Below are 16305 nucleotides of genomic sequence, written 5' to 3'. Positions count from 1 at the left end.
CTATAAACACAGCCTTTTAGATTAAATTAAGCTTTAAAAAAAAAAAAAAACGGCCTAACACTATTAAAATGCACTCCAAAGGGCGTATTTGAATAATGACCTTCAGGCCCACACCAGACGTGCAGAAATAAACGCCTTGGCATTACGTTGTATGTGTTTCATTCTGCGCAACATTACTGGCTTATTGAAGAATCTGTGATTTTCTGCTACAGTCACTTCCTATAGGACCACTGCATTAGACCACCCTCGGGGCCTGCTACAATATGTATAGACAAATGTACAGTCTACAGATGTGTGGAATTGGACTGAATAATATATACAGTTTAGTGTATAGGAGGGGCCCAGGGCTTATTAAGGGAAATTCCACATGGCGATGAATCTTTAATGATGATTACCAATTTATTGTTCTAGTGCTTCATTCTTGCTTCATAAAAAAAGAAAAACATAAATGAAGGAGGCAGAAGGTGTGGGAACATCACACTGGCCTGTTACTGCAGTTCCCACATCAATAGCAACTGTAAATATGTCACATCAAATTTAACAGTGAGATTATTTAATCGATTCCAGCTTTGGGAGTCAACGCCAATCACATGAATGTTTGGCAACAATACCTCAAGTCCCCCGAGGCAGCTGTCACTCAGGTAAAAACATCAAAGATCACCCTCAAACCACTCCCCCTCCCTCTATATCTCTGAACCTATAGATGTACAGGAGTAGCACACAGTGCAGCAAAGGGCCATTACAAGATTTCATGGCCATCTCAGCAGGAACGGGAGGAGTGTGTGTGTGTGTGTGTGTGTGTGTGTGTGTGTGTGTGTGTGTATGAAAGAGAGAGAAAGAGAGGGTGTACATGCACATTTTCATGTTACATGTTTCCGTTAATGCTGTCAATGTTCTAATTGTTATGCTGTTTTAATTGTGCTTTGGCAACACTGTACCTACAGTCATGCTAATAAAGCAACCTTGAATTGAATTGGTGAGAGAGTGTGTGTGTGTGTGTGTGTGTGTGTGTTTGGGGGGGGGGGGGGGGGTCGTGGTGAGTTGGCCTCTGCTGGTGTGGTAGAGATGGGTTAATTTTTGAAGAGGCATGTGTCCGAGATCCTCTGACAACACTCGTTTAAGCTTATTTATTTCTCCTTAACGTCAGCCTGTCCCAGATACTCTGCTCATCAGCTCTTACAGTCAATAATGACTTCCATTTATCCCCCCCCCACACACACACACACACACACACACACACACACACACACACACACGCTCTCCCTCCTTATCCATGTATAATGGAGGCTACTCACCACCATACAGAATTGATTCGGAAAGGCGTGGGGGGTTTGTGCTGCTCTTCTCCTGCTCTTCTCCTGCTGTATTGATTTCAAATAGTATAGTTGAGCTTCTGATCACTAGGTTGATAGGGAACTAGAGGTTCATTAAGGCTGTTCTGCTGATTAGCACGAATGTAGTCCTTACCGAGCCAATACAAACCGTAATGTCCAAAGCAGTAAAAATGCTATATGTGGTACACACCGCTTCAGCCAGCAGCATTGCAGACCCTGCATTCCCTAATTCACTTTCCAGGGATCTGTAATCATTGTGCTCTCAATTATAGAGGATCATTTCCTTGTAAGCAAAGAGAAACGTATAAGGCTATACTACAGACCGAAGCTACTGACATACAGTATTCTATAGAGGAGGGACTTATCTCATAGGCACTAGATGAAAAGAGATGCGTTCAATATCGACAGAGCCAACAGTGGCATTTCAAAAGACCAAGGAAAAAAATCTATGTGTGAAGTGAAGTCAGTCGGAATAGAATGAAAGTGGAGTGCCTATGGTCAGGAATAACTGATCCTTCACACCCAGGCTTATCCGCTGCGGCATTATGGACCAATAACAACAATAACAACAACAACAACAACGAAATATCATCCTTGTACTTGAAAAATTAGGCAGAAACTACAACAAAAAGGAGTAGGTGGAGGCTTTAAATTGTCAACCTAAAAATCCATCTTATTTTGGGGGGGGTGGAACACGAGAGCTTTAGTAGGTAATTAACCTCCATTTCCTCAGCGAGGTGTTATGTTGAGCACGATAAGGGCAGACCTGAAAGCCCACAAACGTGATTAAGGCCCATCAGAGGCAAGTGCGGCGCTGGGGAAAGTGAAAAAAAATCTGAACCACTTTCATTCTGCTTTCTCTTGGCACTCGCTCTCGTTTCTCTCCCTCATTCCCTTGCTCTCTCTCTCTCTCTCTCTCTCTCTCTCTCTCTCTCTCTATAGCCAAAAGGTGTTGAGGTTACACGAGAAGTGTGCATTTTCCCATGACTGGGTTTTCAAACAAATAAATCAAATTTTCCGGAAGGGGACAGAAGTAGCCAGGGTTAGGCAGTGAGTCAGGAACAAAAGAAGGGCTGCACCGTTTAGCTGTGAATTTTTACAAGGCAGACATTCACATTGTTTTCCACCTGCTTTGTAAACACGTTCTTTGTTATTATGCCCCATTTGTCAAAGAAAAGGGAACACAATGACATTTTGTGGTGCCTCGAGTCACACTCTTACAGTCTACCCACGAAGCACACTACTTTAGATTCTCCCTGTTCACCTACAGAGGCAGATTTACCCCCTTATTAATAAAGTCTGTCAACACCTCCAACTTGAAATGACAAAAGAAAGCTGAACACATTAATGAAAGCACCGAGGATATTATATCCAATTTATGTGTAGGTAGTCTCCAATTAAGAGCATACCCCATGGCAAGGTCTTGCGGAACAGAAGGGAAACAGGTTGTGTGTGTGTAGTTTAAATGAAAGAGTGTTGCTGGGATGGCTTTGGCAATTCATTCTTCATAGACACAAAGAGTTGCAGGCTTTTTTTAGTTCAGTGTTTGTTGGTGACTACTTTGCAGTGCAGTAACTGTTTTAGGTTTTTTGGAAGGCAGACCGAAAGGGAGAGAATCATATGCACACAGGAGCACCTACATCATTTTAAGCCTGATTTATTCTCCCTTTTAGTACGAAAATAGAGACCTCGATTTCAAAAGTTGCTCTATTTTAACCACATCCATAATTAAGCGTCCAGAAAACATGCAAAAGAAGTGTGAACTGATGAAAACCTGAATGAGCATTACCTACAATAGCAAGGCCTAAAGTCCTGAAGCCATCTGTAGCATGCAGAAAACACACCCAAACTTTTGAAAAAATGCCACTGCTTCTTTTCATTGTGCTATACAACAGAGTGTGTGTGCGTGTGTGTTGACTGTATACACTGAACACTATTCTGTGTATTGTGGTGAACACATTGATGCAAGTAAGAGGCTGCACTTTTTATGTATGCATTACTATTGATGTTCTTCCTTCGGCAAAAAAAGACAAATCTACAGACACACACACACACACACACACACACACACACCTGAAGCATAGCCCAAGAGTAAAAGATGCAAGTCCCACATGTGAATCCTGGGCCTTAATGGCATTCCTGGTCTTGCATCTGCTGCCTATTGCCCTCTACCCATTGTCCCCAGTCTCTCCACTGCTACCATTTTGCGATCGTCTTAGTACAGTTAGCAGTGACAATGTAAACATTTCCATATAGATTAATGTGTCAAGCATTTCCCTTTACATGCTGAAATGCTTCTGCCAAACCCCCACCTTGCCATATAACAAAACACATCTTGACACTGCTGGAACAGGGCTGGGCTCACAATGCAGCACATTAAGCTCACATGCTAGCAAAGGCAACCATCATCTAGTAACTGCAAAAACCTGCTAAAGAAATGAAGATATTCTTCTGGCTTATTCTCATCACAAAGTCACTCATTCTGTATACAGACTGTTACTATTCTGTTACAGACTGAGACATTATAAGCGAAAACTACATACCCATTCTTCAGAATGCAAGTAACATTTACAAACAACACATTAATTGGCAGATTTTAGGCTAATAAATGGTTTGAGGATATCACAAAATTAATGGAAGCTTTGAGAAGCTGCTTCATAGCTATTCCAATTGTATGTTGTTTACAGTTGTTACCAGAAGCTTGACAACTTTCATATGATCTGAATGATCTTCCCGCTGTCAGACACAAAAAACAGTCCCTAACACACACTAGCCCTGTTTACATGGCACCTGAAATGTCACTTTTAATCAGATTGATGGCTCATTACGAATAAAAAGGCCTCATGTAATCACATCAACAGATCGGATTTGGCCCAATCCAACATTTTCAAACGGAGAGGTGCTGTAGGCTACTCCATTCGATTAATCTGATCAAAAAAATCTATCTATCTAAAAATCTATATAGCTGCTTTCAGACATGTCCTGTGAATCTTTGTCAAACGGATGTCCGACCCTTCGGGTGATTGACATGATGCTTACCTGCGGACATTATGCGTGAACGACACACACGCACATAATCAGAATCTCATAGTGTGGTTGAGTGAGGGGTGGGGCTTCCAGGGGGCGGGATATGACGTAGGGCCCAAGTTCGCAAAAGGATATGACGCAGAATATATGCGGTCGCTGTCACAGCAGCTAGTACTGTTTTTGTTTTACCACAGACAGCATGGAGGGCAAATACAGCGTGCTCATTTTGAATGTTTTTGCAACAATGAAGCATGTATTCCGTTACATCCACAACATCCGCAGCATCAATGAAAAAAATTGGAGCGTGACCTATTGGTAGTATGCTACATCAAGTGAATACAGGACAAAAAACTGTCTCTTCAGTGTCTGGGTCTCTACTGTCTGTGTTCTTGCGTGCAAAGTCACTACAGCATTGAAGGACAACCTGTCAGCACGTTTTATCTCCATGCCAAAGAGGGATCAACTTCAGAAGACAGTGGAAAGATTCACGGCCCAAGGGCACAGGTGCACAATAGTCGGCTTCAGACCGTCGAGCCAGGACAGGCTAGGGTAATTTGAGGGGCCACCTGGTGATAGTAGCCCAGGCTATGTACAAGCCTTATGAACCTGACACATTTGTGTTCAGACTGTCAGGCCATTAGCCTCTCCGCATTACACCTCGACACGCCCTCGCTTGTGAAAAAGTCACCAATACGACCCATTTTCAAACAGGATAAGCAGAAAGTCTGCTTGGCGACCTCTGGACAGATTAGCCTACTGACAGGCAAACATCTTTAATACGGACGTAAACGCTATCTCTAAACTCAGTGTAGCCTACTAGCCTGCTAGACCAGCCTTATGGCAATAAATATTTTCTTTGTTTTATTTGGCTAGGCCTTATTCCTTCAACAAATATTGTGCTCAGCAGTGAGGTCATGAGGAGAAGGCTATATTCCAATAAATAGAAAACTGACTGTGTTGCCTACAATTTATTAAATACAGACAAATCACACATTTTTTTAAATTACTTTTAAAAACATTACACGTTTTAAAAATGACAAAACAACTGCACCAAACCCGAAGTTTAAAATACAAACAAACAAACCAGTGTTCATTCGCCAGTAGCCTAGGCCATGGAGTCAAGTGTCGATGTGCTATGTGAGAGAACAAAATATGTTTGAAAGTGCCCAACAAGGCACAGGCCATGAATGAAACTATGAGGGCTCACAGGTTTGTGTACGATGGACCTGTCCGTTTTCGTGGTGGTAACGGGGCTCTGGCCTCCACACTGGCTCATGAGGTGGGTACTGGCCATGGACCTGAGGGAGTGGCATCGTCTGGACCATCTGCTGCAAGAGCAAGTTGACGTCGAGGAGCGGTTGATTGATCGGAGCGCTCTCCCTTGCCCGGTCCTCTCACGCTTCTCTCCATGCGCATTCTTCACGCTCCTGGTTTGTCAAGGCCCTCCGCCAATCAGTTTTCCCTCTCGCGATCAAGGTCTGCCAGCAGGTCCCTCATCTCTGCCACTGTCTCGGCGTGTGCCTTCCTCAGCGGCGAGCGACAAGGTGACACTTGAGAAAGAACCCAAATGTCATTAGATTCAACAGAATTAAAAGCCAGCTGCTAGTTATATTTCGCGAAAAGTTTAGAATGCCAACAGAAACAAAAAATTACCTATACTCGAGACCGGCTGATTCAATGCCGCATCACCGCCCTCAGCATCACTGTCTGGCATAAGAGAGCTCTCGGAGGTAACGCAGTCTCAGATGTGGACGGAGACGGTTCCTCGGACTCAAGTCTGGGATGCACCTGCCACCTGCATACTTGCAGACACGCTCAATGGTCTTGTCGAGAGCCTGGACCCCCATACTGCATCGCACAAGTAGTAATACTGGAACGTTTTTCTGTCGTTCTCACTCCTGTTATTGTGGTCGACATCGTTGTACCGTCTTTTCAGCGCCTTGAGCCTTGGTCTTCTGAATCCCTTTAGCTTGCAGCTGCCTTGCTATGCGGCCATACATCAATGTCTTTTGCCGTCCCCTTTATATGTTCCATCATGACGCTGTCTGCCCTTATGTAGAGTACCTCTGTGATGTCTTCGTCTTTCCAGGTTGGCATGCTTGTAGATTTTCTGGACAGCACTATGCCACTCCAGCATGACCCTGGCATTTAAGTGTTCCCGCCACATGGATGCATGAAAGAAACATCATCAATACGCCCCGTCACGTGGTGTGAATCCTACCCGCATGTTCTTCGCTTCGTTCAGACAAGCGCTCATTTACATAATGTCCGTCTGAAATACTAGGAGGAGAGTAGTGTAAGAGCTGGCTAAGTTATGTTGTTCAGATGTTATGTGTGTTATGTTGTCCCAACTGCTTGGCATCCGCAGAATATGTGGACTTACACCTATGTCTGAAAGCAGCTTATGTAAACAAATAACCCGATTATTGGAATTCATTTATTTTTTCTGTGCAGGTGTCATAAATGGGCGCAATGCACAGTGACATGACAAATAAGCTTCTGGAGTGAACAAAATGGCAGTGAGCACATAAACGAAAGGGATTGGTCTGTATCAGACACAGAAACAACTAAGAATTGAGACTCAAAGGTCAATGAGCAGAAGCACATCGTCTTCTGTTATATTTTCACAGATATACTACTTTGCGCATTCTAAAAAATGACTCTCGGATTAATTGCTTTGGAAAATGTAAACATGGATTACGCTCTGATTTAGCATTCAGTTCAGTTTAAATCTCTAATTGGAAAGATTTCAATCAGATTAAAAAATGTCTATGTAAACGCAGATACTGTTTGCCTACAAGAAGCCATGATATGTGTGTGTATAGGGTTTGTCTCTGCCAGTGATCCTTATAAATACAGACAACATGGTGCAGACTTTTACGAGATAAAGTTGTTTCTCAGTGGGTGTATTCCTGAGAGATTATTGTTTTTACACACAACCATACTAGGACCTGAGTTTACACTAAGCTGTATTAATGCATGAAGTTGACAGGTTAATGCACCTCACGTTCTTACTCTTTCTAATTCTGCAGTGAATACAGGATCACATAGGCCTTCCAGTTCAGTCATATATGATGACAGCACCGCATGCTACCATAGGCTAATTGACTAACTGACATGCACATGATGCTCTCATGATTAAAGACAGGAGCTTGTCTCTCCTGTCTAAAGGGAACAGCCTTCATCTCAGATCATCCAGAAAATTAGCACCACTCCCCTCGCCACACCACAATCACATGTAAAATCAAAGTGTGGCAGGAAGGGCATTCAAAGTGACGTCCATACAAACGTGGACAGAATCAGCGACTTTAGAAAGCTCCTCAATGTGTTTAATCTCCATTCAACATAAAATGGCAGAGGACAGAAGTGGAAAGGTTTTTTTTTTCCCCGCCTAGATTTAGTGGATAGATTTCCAATTCTTTTAAAACTCCTTACAAATATTTTGAATAGTCAGTGTGATCATGATCATCATCATCCCTTGGGGATCAATAAAGTATCTATCTATCTATCTATCTATGTGCATATGAAGATTCACATGTCCCCTGCTTCTAATTTTACCATGAATCAGTTAGTCACTTATCTGCAGTAATCCAATTCACAAACACTAAAACCTGCACAAACTATTATGAAAACAAATATTTTACTTTAATAGTAGAAGTTGATGAGACTAAATCTACTTAGAATTATCTCACCTGACTTTAGTTAGCATACATCTTGTACGGTGTACATTGGACACACAATCAAAACAGTCATTTATTTAATCAATTTTCAATCCCAACAATTTACAAAACATGACTATTTTCACTGAGTAGTCAAAAAGGATGAAGTAAGGTGGTTAAGGAAGAGAAGAGAGGAGCTGTGAGAGAAGGACCCCAGAGGATCAGATGATAGATAGACAGCTTAATGATTTCATCATCAACCGTTTTTTATTCAGGGAGAAATTGACTGAGCATCAAGCTCTTTTACAGCAATGCCCCGAGTTGCAAAACAACAACAATAATCAAAACAACAAAACAAGAACAATAAAAGACACAAAAGGCAAATAATAATAATAGTAATAATAACAAAAATCAAATAAAAATAATAATAATAATAAATAGAAAGAAAAGAAGGGGAATGTATAAATAATAATAATGATATAAAAGGTCTAAAATATCAGTCAAAGCAAGAACATTGTGCAACAGCCATATCATCAATCATACCCTTGAATTGGTCTAGTGACACAAACCTATCTAATTTCAATAACTCTTGCAATTTGTTCCATTTATTTGATGCAAAAAATGTAAAAGCAGATTTAATTTGAGGAGTTTGAAGAGATCTAAAACCCTGTGAGCGTGTATTGTGGCAGATTGATTTTATGTTCAGAAGAGAAGTTAGGTATAAAGGTAACTTTCCCAGTAATGCCTTATAAACAAAAAGGAGGCAGTGCCTTTCCCTCCTATCATAGAGGGAAGACCATCCTACATTTTGGTATAATTTACAGTGATGAGTTTTAAACCCATCTCCAGTTATAAAACGTAGTGAACTGTGATAAACTGCATCAAGTGATTTCAGAGTGGAAGGGGCTGCATGCATATACACAATGTCACCATAGTCTAGGACTGACATTATAGTTGCTTGAATAATGGTCATTCTGTTTTCTAAAGAGAAGCAAGACCTAATCCTGTAAAGTGCACCTAATTTAATTTTTACCTTTTTTGTGAGATCAAGCACATGTGTTCTAAATGTTAGTTTGTTATCTAGCCAAATGCCCAGATATTTGTATTGAGAAAAGTGCTCAATTTGTGCCCCATTTAGGGAACAAATGTTATAGGCATTAAGGTCACACTTTCTCTGTCTAGTAAAGATCATATATTTTGTTTTTGCTTCATTTAGAACCAGTTTAAGATCTTTCAAGGATTTCTGCACACAATCAAATGCACATTGAAGATATGACACGGCTTGCTCTACAGATGGGCATAAAGGATTGGGTCATCTGCATAGAAATGCACTTTACAATTTTCTATTGAAGCACAGATGTCATTGATATACAATGTAAACAACAGTGGTCCCAAAAATTGAGCCCTGTGGAACACCATTTTTAAGTCTCAATTGCTAATGATTTACATGGTCAGTGATGCCAGAGAAAAACACTGATCACTCATGAGTCTAGTTTTCTCTGTACTTCTTCACCATCTAAACTGCTCCTCTCCCCTGTACTCTGCAGCGTAGTGTTCATCAGTGATTGCGCTTAACATCCACCCCTTACAATTATTGAAAACCACAAATTGCATGGGTGGCTTGGTCAAAGACCTCAAAACATTTCAAGACAACACGCCTCCACTGCCTTGCTGACAACTATTTCAGAGATTTTGTAAGAAAGAGCACCTTGAGCACAAGTGAGTTTGTGATTATGTGCATTCTTACTGTGTGATGGCCTCATAAGGCTTTATGGAAGCTGTGTGGCAGCAGCTGATCTCTTCATTCAGCCAATCATGTTGACTTGTAGACTACAGCTAGCAAAGGAGAAAACATACAAATGCATGTTGTAACAAATTAGAAATGGGTAGGGACAGAGAATGTCTAATAAGGGGATAACCTTCACTCTCGGAACTCTTCGGTGTGGTACTGCATCTAGGGGAGTCCAGAATGAATGGAGGTCTATAGAGCTGTACCCCTCAAAATCCACTTTTCTCGGGATATAATTTTTTTTCAAGTAATTTGAATATTGTATTCGAAAGGGGAGACAAAGACAATACACTTGGTTGAGTATTATATTTTTTAAAGTCACTTAATTGTTCTAAAAAGCCTTTCAAACGTGTCAATGACGTCATTCAGTAGCATGATCATAGCATAGCATAGCATCAATGCTAGCGTATTATGGGCAACAACGACCCAACCTGTAAGAAAACGAAAGGACATGACTCCCGGATTATTTCACTTTTGATTGATAATCCATATCCATTTTGCGAAAAATAAAATAAAATCTGAGGGTTTCAGTTGTTAAATAGGTGAAAACAATAAATGTAGCCATGTAGCTCCATAGGACCCCATGTATTTTGGACTCGCCCGTGATCGCCATCTAGGTGAACTCTGGTGAACTGCAGCCAAATTCGGTTTGTATGGGATTAATAGAGAGTGGGGAGGCTCTCCGTAGACGAGCTCTGGTAGGGCTGAGACAACGCGTCGACGTAATCGATGACATCGACGCAAAAAATACGTCAACGCAAAATATGAGCATCGATTCGTCAAGCATAACGTGTGCTGCTAAATATTTTTCATCTTACGTTGACTAATCTGTGGCTGGGCACCACGAAATCAAAACCGGCCACCACACATTGATGTTCTATGTTGTAGGCCTACTATTTAAATTAAAGATAAGATAAAACTAGATGTACCGCATAGCGGTACAAAATATGACCGCCACTCAGTCCTGTACATCCGTTCCGCGAAAATAAATCACACTTCAATTTGTCTCCATATTTTACTCCATCCCCCACTCTTGAAACTTTTGTGTATGCTTGTTTGGCATGCCTGAGTGTGTGTGTGTGCGGCTGCACAGAGAGTAGCCTACTGGTGCTGAAAAGGTGAATAGATTGTAGAATAGCCAAAGAAGATGTAGCATTGTTATAAAATCTTTAACATCTCTAAACAATCACAAGTAGGGCAGTTCATCACAGTTCATCCATTGCAACTGGATTGATGAAAGGTCACTTACACCTGTAGGCTACATTGTATTTGGGAAAAGCAAAAGGTATCAGCATAATGTTATTTATTTATTTATTTATTTATTTATTTATAAACAAAAACATCTCCGTCAGTTCCCTGCCGTTTTCAACAGCTATCAAAAACAAAGGTCATTTTTGGATGGATGGATTTTTTGTGAATGTTTCTTCTTCTACATAAGATTTTAGTCATCTTTAGTTCATGTAATACTTTATTGTCAATGCACAAATTAAGTAACAGTAGTCTGAAACGTTATTGTTAATGCACAAATTAAGTAACAGTAGTCTGAAACGAAATGCTGTTTTACATCTAGTGGTGCAAATAACTGACATGTCCAAATGGGCCTTGATGAAATGCGTCACTAGACTGTTCATACACATTTTAACGGGCCAAAGTTGAAGAGCTGTTGTCCGTTATTGTTCGTGGCTGATTCATGTTCCCTTGCATTGTGTAACTGAGGTCCATGGCTAGTCTGGCTTTCACCAGACCAACCTCAATCTCTTAAGAAATCAAAAAATAAATAGCGGGCAGATCAGGCTGGGTTCACCAAGCCTAGTCCATAGGCACCCGATATTGTTCACGCTCTGGCTATTCTAAATGCAAAGATGCATCAGGGAGTTATGACAAAACTGTAACTAACACACTAGATCCTAATAGAAAGCTGTTAGCTTATAAGCTGCAGGTAGGCTTATAAGGTAGGCCTATTTACAACATAAATTGTCAATAGGCTATGCTGGCGACACAAATAAAATCTCCTTTGGAAACCAATGGCTTACGCCTTACAGTATCAAGCGGACTTAAACTGCCATATCGTGGCGAAAAGTTGTAATAAAATTCACGCAGCTCCATGAGTCAAGGAAAGCCACTTCTAAATGGGACCCACTACACAGTAGCGTAAGGTGTGTTGCTAAAGCAGCCATAATGAAATGAAGGTGTCATTGTTTGGATACTTCACACACACGTGCTTTTTAATTTCACAGACTACAACTACCAAGCTGGAATCAAAGCACATCGATTCCCCCCTCACACCCTGCACGCACTTAAAACAAAATAAACAGGCGTCTCAGTCTCACGCATGTATAGGCAAAACTGTAGGCCTATCAGACCTTATTAGACGTTCTCTGCGGTAAACTATAGTCCTTGTAGGAAGCGTCCATTGTTATTCCAACCCACGTTTAACTTCCAACAAAATTACATCTCACTGCAACGATGCGCCATCTAGTGGACAAACGACTACTTATCGCCAATACTGGAAATGCAGCCATGATGATGATGAATATTTATTTTGGCTTTCTTTTAATCCTACTGAATTTGTAATTATGTATCGGCCGTTCTAATACCGATAGTATGTGGGTGCCTGTGTGTGTGTGCATGTGTATATGTGTGCACCGCCATCTACAGGCCAATGAGTGTACAGTCACTAAATGTACACATAATCTATTTTTTTAAGACCCCCCCATGGATGAAATTCTATGAAACTTGGCATACCCCCAGAGAATGCCAGGTCAATCATACAAATAAAATTTGGTGCAGTTCTGAACATCTTAACTGAAGATAGGGGCCATTAAAGCAGAATAATATTGCATTTTAATTTTTTACCGGGGGGGTGCAAATCACAAATGAGTGATTATGGGCCAGATTGATGTGGGCCCTTGAGACCAACATACCATAAAAGATTCTTCATCCTCGGTTCCACGGTTCAGGTAGTTATTTAGGAAACACTGCTTTTTTTGCGGTTCGGGGGGCCCAGCACGGGGGGGGGGGGGGGGGGGGGGGGGAGTGGACCCCGGGGACGAAACAAAATTTTTTCGTAAAAGTCTAGTGGGGCTACATACCCACCAAATTTCATGTGTCCCGGTGGTTCGGTGTCGCTTAAATCCGCTTAGCATCGTGACCATGCTGCGCAAATTTGTTCAAAACTGCTGCATTAAAGTTAAAGTAAACTCTGCTAAGGTCTTATCACAACATAGTTTAGTCTCCTCAATGTACTAAGTTAAGTTACAGTATGCAATCAAGCAGTATCTCAATGCTAACGTTAGAATACTGTTTGGATGTCAAGTTTAGCATGCTTACTTGCAGCTGCTTGTATTCGTTATTCATGCAGGGCTCATTTTATTGACTCTAAATGTTTGCAAAATCCCAATGTAAATGGAAAAGTGTTCTCCAAGACTCAAAAGTGCTTGTCCAAAGATGAAGTACGAACCGTTATTTGAACTAACTACTTATGAATTGCATCCACACATCAGCAGCCTTTTAACTGTGTTAATGTTAATAGGATTCCCACACGAACGTCTTAAAATGACAGGCACTCAATTAGACATACACTACTGAACTTTATTGAATGCTACCTCTGAGTAAGAATGCATTACTTTGCACTTGTATAGTCTTTTATTTTGTAATCTTAAAAGCAATATACGTATATTACAATGTTAAAGAATTCATGTTTTTTCATTCAGATATGTAAATAAACATGTATAAGTTGCTATTAGTAAAATAATGTTGAGATAATCGACAATCGAATCGAAATCGAATCGGACTGAAAAAATGAATCGTTAGATTAATCGATGCATCGAAAAAATAATCGCTAGATTAATCGTTTAAAAAATAATCGTTTATCCCAGCCCTAGAAATGGGCATAGTATGTTTGCAATAAAATGAGCAAATCAGTAGGCAAAAGTAAGCAACTGCAGACTGAAAACAGAAATCCTTTACACCCACAGGCTTGGGATTTCACAAATGTTAGGTCTTACATGTTCACAAAAGGCAACTACAAGAAAATGAATTAGGAGTTACCATAAAATATATTCCGACTGCTCGACCTCTTTTAACTAAGCTCAAACATACAGACATACAGTATGCCTACCTACCACCACATTCTGATACATTTCACCAAGGCTGCATTGCAAGGCCGTAGCCATGATGTCAACATTGGGGGGGACCAAATCTGTGGTGCGGTGTGAATTTCAATAACAGAATTTCAATACATTTCCTGCCATGCAAAAATATTATTAAAATCACAAACAAGTCATTAGTTAAGTCAAGCAATTAGGATATACCAAACTTTTGACGGACATAGGCACGGATGGATTATGAACCCCTGGGCATAGATGCAAAAAAACCCTCCCCTGTTAAGATAGGGGGGCCCGGAGGCATACTTCCCCGGAAGACTTTAAAAAAAAAATTACCCTTTATATTATGACGACTTGTGAGTTTTGTGGAAATAGAAGAGAAGGGCGGAGAAGCAACTTCACAGTCTTAGGCTTCAGGGCCCCCTGAGCTCTTGGGCCCAGTAGGTCCATTCAATAATCCATCCCTGGATATAGACCTGTGGTATGACTCCATTTGTCTCCAAAATGTATATTTTAAAAGAAAATACAAACTAGAGTATCTTTGATAACCTATATATTACTGAATGCTTACTCATAGGTTTGGACCTAGCCCAATCATATTTTGTATTTTGATTTTATTATTCTGGCGGCTAATCACACAATTTTAAGGTTGTTTGAAAGGGATGGGATTCAATATAGGCTACTAAGACAGGTCCCTCTTCTGTCTGACTCACCTCAAGTTACCCTATGCATTATAGGCTGGTTTCTGACAGAAATTACGTTTTGTGTTAAAATGTAGAAACACAGCCTTTATTTGGTGAATGGAGGTGGAAATTCCTTTCTTTGATTAATGTCCGCGATTCACATTAACTGTAGGCTATCACCGCCATTGTAAAAGTTTTTTCAACTTTTGTGCCGCGATTGAACTTTTGGATGCGCGATTGAGTGCGCAACAGCCATTTCTAAGAGGCTTATAAACCTGTTCATTTCTGACATTACTACTAGCATATGAATGCATTATTTATGTTGTAAGAGATGTGAAAGAAATGAATGACACAGGCACGCACAAATTCAAATAAAAGGACGTTTCACTTTCGCTATCATTGCGAGAAAATAGGCTACAATATGGAAAATGCTTCAAAGTTACCTTTGAGTCTGATCAGCTTCAAAAATGAATGGGGTTTCCTTAGACAGTGCTACACCTTCCCAACAAGATTTGTGAGAATTGTACCGGTATCTTTTGCGATATTGTTGACAGCCTGCACCGCAGTAGGGTGCAGGAAGCTTTTGATTGCGCACGCCTCAAACGATAAACGCAAAACCTCCAGGACAAACCACTCACAGTGTACTCTCTGAAACCATGAATAGGTCACTAATTTGTGTGTTATTTACGTTTGATTGCATTTCAGATGGCGTGACTTGTTGGTTTCCTGTAGTAGCCTAAAGCGTTTCTTTATTTTTTTTGTATGTCCGAATATTGGGGGGGACATTTTGGTCACATCTGAATATTTAAAGTCTATGGTGACTACGGCCCTGCTGCACTGTGCTTTAGGACAGTCATCAAACTGGGGGTCGCCAAAAATATTGAAGGGGTCGCGAATTGCAGTCTGGATTAAAGACATTTTATGTAAAAGTTTTTAGTGAAAGGCTGCCATTGACAATGCTTCCAATGCCGGATGCCCATCTCACAACATTTCAAAACCAAATTCTGCCTGTTAGAGAGAAGGGGGTCACGAGACTTTGCCCATGTTTTGTTTTTTTTTGGGGGGGGGGGTCGGCAGACAAAAGGTCTAAGAACCACTGCTTTAGGTGTCAGGGTACCGACTAAGTCAAAACCAGTTGTTTCTCGTGAATTAACTGTAGGCTATAGCATGCAAAATGCTAACGTTATTGTTTGAACCTAGGTAATCAGTCAGAATTGCCCTTTACAAAAGTAAGCACGACACACTGCAACACTTAGGCTACGTAAAATAATGCTGCTAAATTTGAATTCAACGGGTTGTTAATATATCAGCTAGGCTATGTCAGATCAGTTTGGTAGGCCTAGGCTACTCATGAATCTTGAATCTAAGTGAACAAATAGCCTTACCACTGTAGCTCGGCTTGAAAACGTGAATGGGGAATAACGCACGATAAATGGCAATTACTTACAGTAAATTCACCTCCCAACAATTGGTTTTATATAAATTCTGCAATTAATAATTTACTTACAAAATTTTGCACTCAAGGCAGGCCTGCTTCAATGTTTGCAAGCTGCACAACTTCAGTCAACAACAGCAGGGTGAAAAAACAAGTGCGCACGCACAAGGCATAGCTATTATAACCTAGTTAGGGGTGTGACTTTCAAAACCGACGTCTCGAATCAGTGTCGAGGATTCGAAGCACAAGTGTTTTGAAACACTGCTTCGAAA

This window comes from Alosa sapidissima, chromosome 17 (genome assembly GCF_018492685.1).
Source record: "Alosa sapidissima isolate fAloSap1 chromosome 17, fAloSap1.pri, whole genome shotgun sequence".
Lineage (NCBI taxonomy): Eukaryota > Metazoa > Chordata > Actinopteri > Clupeiformes > Clupeidae > Alosa > Alosa sapidissima.
The sequence above is the reverse complement of the archived record's forward strand: the minus strand, read 5'-3'. Positions refer to the sequence as shown.